At 38.5% G+C, this 7,033-nt stretch overlaps 1 pseudogene; it reads right to left on the bottom strand.

The window, feature by feature from the left end:
• LOC147123774 (uncharacterized) overlaps nucleotides 1-6,750 on the bottom strand; it is a 22,145-nt pseudogene extending 15,395 nt beyond the window's left edge.
• Between the last annotated feature and the right edge of the window lie 283 nt (nucleotides 6,751-7,033).

Genomic DNA, 7,033 nt, shown 5'->3' on the forward strand with positions numbered 1-7,033 from the left:
TGATGACGATGACGACGATGACGATGATGTTGGTGATGATGAGGAAGATGATGATGATGGTGATGGTGATGAGGATGTTGATGATGCTGATGCTGATGATGTTGATGATGACGATGTTGTTGATGTTGAGGATGATGAAGTTGATGATGCTGGTGATGATGTTGTTGGTGATGTTGATTATGATATTGTTGATGATGATGATGTTGGTGATGATGTTGGTGATGATGATGATGTTGATGATGATCATGATGATGATAATGATGATGTTGGTGATGATGAGGAAGATGATGATTTTTGATGTTGATGTTGAAGATGTTGAAGATGTTGAAGATGTTGAAGATGTTGAAGATGATGATGATGTTGATGATTATGATTATGATGTTGATGTTGGTGATGTTGATGTTGGTGATGTTGGTGTTGGTGATGTTGATGATGTTGATGCTGTTGATGATGATGATGAAGATGACGATGATGTTGATGACAATGGTGTTGATGGTGATGATGGTGATGATGGTGATGGTGATGGTGATGATGTTATTGATGATGCTGATGTTGATGATGTTGATGTTGTGGATGATGAAGATGTTGATGATGATGTTGATGATGACGATGTTGTTGATGTTGAGGATGATGATGATGGTGATGTTGATGATTTTTGTTGATGATGCTGATGATGTTGGTGATGGTGATGAACATGATGTTGTTGATAATGATGTTGATGTCGTTGATGATGATGATGTTGATGATGGTGATGACGGTGATGCTGGTGATGATGACGATGCTGATGATGATGTTGATGACGATGATGGTGATGGTGATGGTGGTGATGATGATGATGATCTTGATGTTGGTGGTGATGTTGATGGTGATGTTGATGGTGATGTTGATGGTGATGTTGATGGTGATGTTGATGGTGATGTTGATGGTGATGTTGATGGTGATGTTGATGGTGATGTTGATGGTGATGTTGATGGTGATGTTGATGGTGATGACGTTGATGATGCTGTTGATGCTGCTGTTGATGCTGCTGTTGGTGATGTTGATGATGATGATGATATTGTTGATGATGATGTTGGTGATGTTGAAGATGACGATGTTGATGATGGTGATGTTGATGATGATGCTGATGATGATGCTGATGATGTTGATAATGACGATGCTGTTGATGTTGATGATGATGATGTTGGTGATGTTGATCATGATATTGTTGATGTTGGTGATGTTGAAGATGACGATGTTGATGATGATGACGATGACGATGTTGATGATGATGACGATGATGATCATGATGATCATGATGATGTTGGTGATGATAAGGATGATGATGTTGATGATGTGGATGTTGATGATTTTGCTGTTGATGATGCTGATGATGTTGCTGTTGTTGATGATGACGATGTTGTTGAGGATGATGACGTTGTTGGTGATGTTGATGATATTGTTGATGATGATGTTGGTGATGTTGAAGATGATGACGATGATGACGATGATGTTGGTGATGATGAGGAAGATGTTGATGTTGATGATTTTGATGTTGATGATGATGATGATGTTGATGATGTTGATGATGACGATGTTGTTGATGATGACGATGTTGTTGATGTTGAGGATGATGACACTGATGATGGTGAAGATGTTGTTGGTGATGTTGATGATGATGTTGGTGATGTTGAAGATGACTATGTTGATGTTGATGTTGATGTTGATGCTGCTGATGATGATGATGGTGATTGTGATTGTGATGGTGATTGTGATGGTGATTGTGATGGTGATGGTGATGTTGATGATGATGATGTTGATGTGGATGTTGATGATGATGATGGTGTTGATGTTGATGATGTTGATGTTGATGTTGATGTTGATGTTGATGCTGATGATGTTGTTGATGTTGATGATGATGATGATGTTGGTGTTGATGATGATGATGTTGGTGATGTTGATGATGACGATGACGACGATGACGATGATGTTGGTGATGATGAGGAAGATGATGATGATGGTGATGGTGATGGTGATGAGGATGTTGATGATGCTGATGCTGATGATGTTGATGATGACGATGTTGTTGATGTTGAGGATGATGAAGTTGATGATGCTGGTGATGATGTTGTTGGTGATGTTGATTATGATATTGTTGATGATGATGATGTTGGTGATGATGTTGGTGATGATGATGATGTTGATGATGATCATGATGATGATAATGATGATGTTGGTGATGATGAGGAAGATGATGATTTTTGATGTTGATGTTGAAGATGTTGAAGATGTTGAAGATGTTGAAGATGATGATGATGTTGATGATTATGATTATGATGTTGATGTTGGTGATGTTGATGTTGGTGATGTTGGTGTTGGTGATGTTGATGATGTTGATGCTGTTGATGATGATGATGAAGATGACGATGATGTTGATGACGATGGTGTTGATGGTGATGATGGTGATGATGGTGATGGTGATGGTGATGATGTTATTGATGATGCTGATGTTGATGATGTTGATGTTGTGGATGATGAAGATGTTGATGATGATGTTGATGATGACGATGTTGTTGATGTTGAGGATGATGATGATGGTGATGTTGATGATTTTTGTTGATGATGCTGATGATGTTGGTGATGGTGATGAACATGATGTTGTTGATAATGATGTTGATGTCGTTGATGATGATGTTGTTGATGATGGTGATGACGGTGATGCTGGTGATGATGACGATGATGATGATGATGTTGATGACGATGATGGTGATGGTGATGGTGGTGATGATGATGATGATCTTGATGTTGATGGTGATGTTGATGGTGATGTTGATGGTGATGTTGATGGTGATGTTGGTGGTGATGGTGGTGATGATGATGATGATCTTGATATTGATGGTGGTGATGATGATGATCTTGATGGTGATGTTGATGGTGATGGTGGTGATGATGATCTTGATGTTGGTGATGTTGATGGTGATGATGATGGTGATGAAGATGATGATGATGATGTTGATGATGATGTTGATGATGATGATGTTGATGATGATGATGATGATGATGTTGATGTTGATGATGTTGATGTTGGTGATGGTGATGGTGATGGTGATGATGAAGATGTTGATGATGTTGATGTCGTTGATGATGCTGATGATGATGAAGATGTTGATGATGATGGTGATGCTGTTGCTGATGATGATGATGAAGATGGTGATGTTGATGATGGTGATGGTGGTGATGATGGTGATGATGATGGTGACGATGATGGTGACGATGATGGTGATGGTGATGATGTTGTGGATGATGAAGTTGATGTTGATGAAGATGATGTTGATGTTGTTGACGTTGATGGTGATGTTGATGGTGATGTTGATGATGATGATGGATGATGTTGATATTGATGATGTTGATGTTGATGATGTTGATGATGATGATGATGTTGATGATGTTGATGATGGTGGTGATGATGATCTTGATGTTGATGATGGTGATGTTGATGGTGTTGATGTTGATGGTGATGAAGATGATGATGATGATGTTGATGATGAAGATGATGATGTTGATGATGATGATGATGTTGATGATGTTGATGATGATGATGATGTTGATGATGTTGATGATGATGATGATGTTGATGATGTTGATGATGATGATGATGTTGATGATGTTGATGATGATGTTGTTGATGTTGATGATGATGATGTTGATGATGGTGGTGATGATGATCTTGATGTTGATGATGGTGATGTTGATGGTGATGTTGATGATGGTGATGTTGATGGTGATGTTGTTGATGTTGATGGTGATGAAGATGATGATGATGATGTTGATGATGAAGATGATGATGATGATGTTGATGATGATGTTGATGATGTTGATGATGTTGATGATGTTGATGTTGATGATGTTGATGATGTTGTTGATGTTGCTGATGTTGTTGATGATGGTTGATGTTGATGTTGATGATTTTGATGATGGATGATGTTGATGTTGATGTTGATGATGTTGATGATGGTGATGATGATGCTGTTGCTGATGATGATGATGAAGATGGTGATGTTGATGATGATGATGATGATGGTGATGATGATGGTGGTGATGATGGTGACGATGACGATGATGATGATGGTGATGGTGATGTTGTGGATGATGAAGATGATGATGTTGATGGTGATGAAGATGATGAAGATGATGAAGATGATGAAGATGATGATGTTGATGATGTTGATGATGATGATGATGTGGATGATGTGGATGATGTGGATGATTGTTGATGTTGGATGATTGTTGATGATGGATGATGTAGATGATGGTTGATGTTGATGATGTTGATGACGATGATGTTGGTGATGATGAGGAAGATGATGGTGATGGTGATGGTGATGAGGATGTTGATGATGCTGATGCTGATGATGTTGATGATGACGATGTTGTTGATGTTGAGGATGATGAAGTTGATGATGCTGGTGATGATGTTGTTGGTGATGTTGATTATGATGATATTGTTGATGATGATAATGATGATGATGATGGTGATGATGATGGTGATGATGATGTTGATGACGATCATGATGATGATAATGATGATGTAGGTGATGATGAGGAAGATGATGCTGTTGATGTTGATTATGTTGATGATGTTGATGATGTTGATGATGTTGATGATGTTGATGATGTTGATGATGATGATGATGATGATGTTGATGATGTTGATGATGACGATGATGATGATGTTGATGATGATGATGCTGTTGATGTTGATGTTGATGTTGATGACGATGATGATGATGTTGAGGTTGATGATGTTGAGGTTGATGATGTTGAGGTTGATGATGATGATGTTGATGATGTTGATGTTGATGTTGATGCTGATGTTGATGATGTTGATGCTGATGTTGATGATATTGATGAAGATGACGATGATGTTGATGATGTTGATGTCGTTGATGATGCTGATGATGATGATGATGATGATGCTGATGTTGATGGCGATGGTGATGGTGATGACGATCATGATGATGATAATGATGATGTTGATGATGATGATTTTTTTGTTGATGTTGATGGTGATTTTGATGGTGATGGTGATGTTGATGATGATGATGAACTTGATGTTGATGGTGTTGATGGTGATGTTGATGGTGATGGTGATGTTGATGATGATGATGAACTTGATGTTGATGGTGTTGATGGTGATGTTGTTGATGGTGATGGTGATGTTGATGGTGATGTTGATGATGTTGTGGATGATGAAGTTGGTGATGGTGATGGTGATGAAGATGATGATGATGATGGTGATGGTGATGTTGGTGATGGTGATGAAAATGATGTTGATGATGATGTTGATGATGCTGATGATGCTGTTGTTGGTGATGATGATGCTGATTATGTTGATGTGGATGATGATGATATTGATGATGCTGATGGTGATGCTGATGGTGATGCTGATGGTGATGCTGATGGTGATGATGATGGTGATGATGATGCTGTTGATGATGGTGATGTTGATGATGGTGGTGATGATGGTGGTGATGATGGTGATGGTGGTGATGATGGTGATGATGATGATGGTGATGTTGATGGTGATGTTGATGGTGATGTTGATGGTGATGTTGATGGTGATGTTGATGGTGATGTTGATGGTGATGTTGATGGTGATGTTGATGTTGATGGTGATGTTGATGGTGATGTTGATGGTGATGTTGATGGTGATGTTGATGGTGATGTTGATGGTGATGTTGATGGTGATGACGTTGATGATGCTGTTGATGCTGCTGTTGGTGATGTTGATGATGATGCTGATATTGTTGATGATGATGTTGGTGATGTTGAAGATGACGATGTTGATGATGGTGATGTTGATGATGATGCTGATGATGATGCTGATGATGTTGATAATGACGATGCTGTTGATGTTGATGATGATGATGTTGGTGATGTTGATCATGATATTGTTGATGTTGGTGATGTTGAAGATGACGATGTTGATGATGATGACGATGTTGATGATGATGACGATGACGATGTTGATGATGACGATGATGATCATGATGATGATCATGATGATGTTGGTGATGATAAGGATGATGATGTTGATGATGTGGATGTTGATGATTTTGCTGTTGATGATGCTGATGATGTTGATGTTGTTGATGATGACGATGTTGTTGAGGATGATGACGTTGTTGGTGATGTTGATGATATTGTTGATGATGATGTTGGTGATGTTGAAGATGATGACGATGATGACGATGATGTTGGTGATGATGAGGAAGATGATGTTGATGATGTTGATGATTTTGATGTTGATGATGATGATGATGTTGATGATGTTGATGATGACGATGTTGTTGATGTTGAGGATGATGACACTGATGATGGTGAAGATGTTGTTGGTGATGTTGATGATGATGTTGGTGATGTTGAAGATGACTATGTTGATGTTGATGATGTTGATGTTGATGCTGCTGATGATGATGATGGTGATTGTGATTTTGATGGTGATTGTGATGGTGATTGTGATGGTGATGGTGATGTTGATGATGATGATGTTGATGTGGATGTTGATGATGATGATGGTGTTGATGTTGATGATGTTGATGTTGATGTTGATGTTGATGCTGATGATGTTGATGTTGATGTTGATGATGATGATGATGATGTTGGTGTTGATGATGATGATGTTGGTGATGTTGATGATGACGATGACGACGATGACGATGATGTTGGTGATGATGAGGAAGATGATGATGATGGTGATGGTGATGGTGATGAGGATGTTGATGATGCTGATGCTGATGATGTTGATGATGACGATGTTGTTGATGTTGAGGATGATGAAGTTGATGATGCTGGTGATGATGTTGTTGGTGATGTTGATTATGATATTGTTGATGATGATGATGTTGGTGATGATGTTGGTGATGATGATGATGTTGATGATGATCATGATGATGATAATGATGATGTTGGTGATGATGAGGAAGATGATGATTTTTGATGTTGATGTTGAAGATGTTGAAGATGTTGAAGATGTTGAAGATGATGATGATGT

The sequence above is a fragment of the Somniosus microcephalus genome, chromosome 2 (genome assembly GCF_052327205.1).
Source record: "Somniosus microcephalus isolate GS21.2 chromosome 2, FLI_Smic_1.0, whole genome shotgun sequence".
Lineage (NCBI taxonomy): Eukaryota > Metazoa > Chordata > Chondrichthyes > Squaliformes > Somniosidae > Somniosus > Somniosus microcephalus.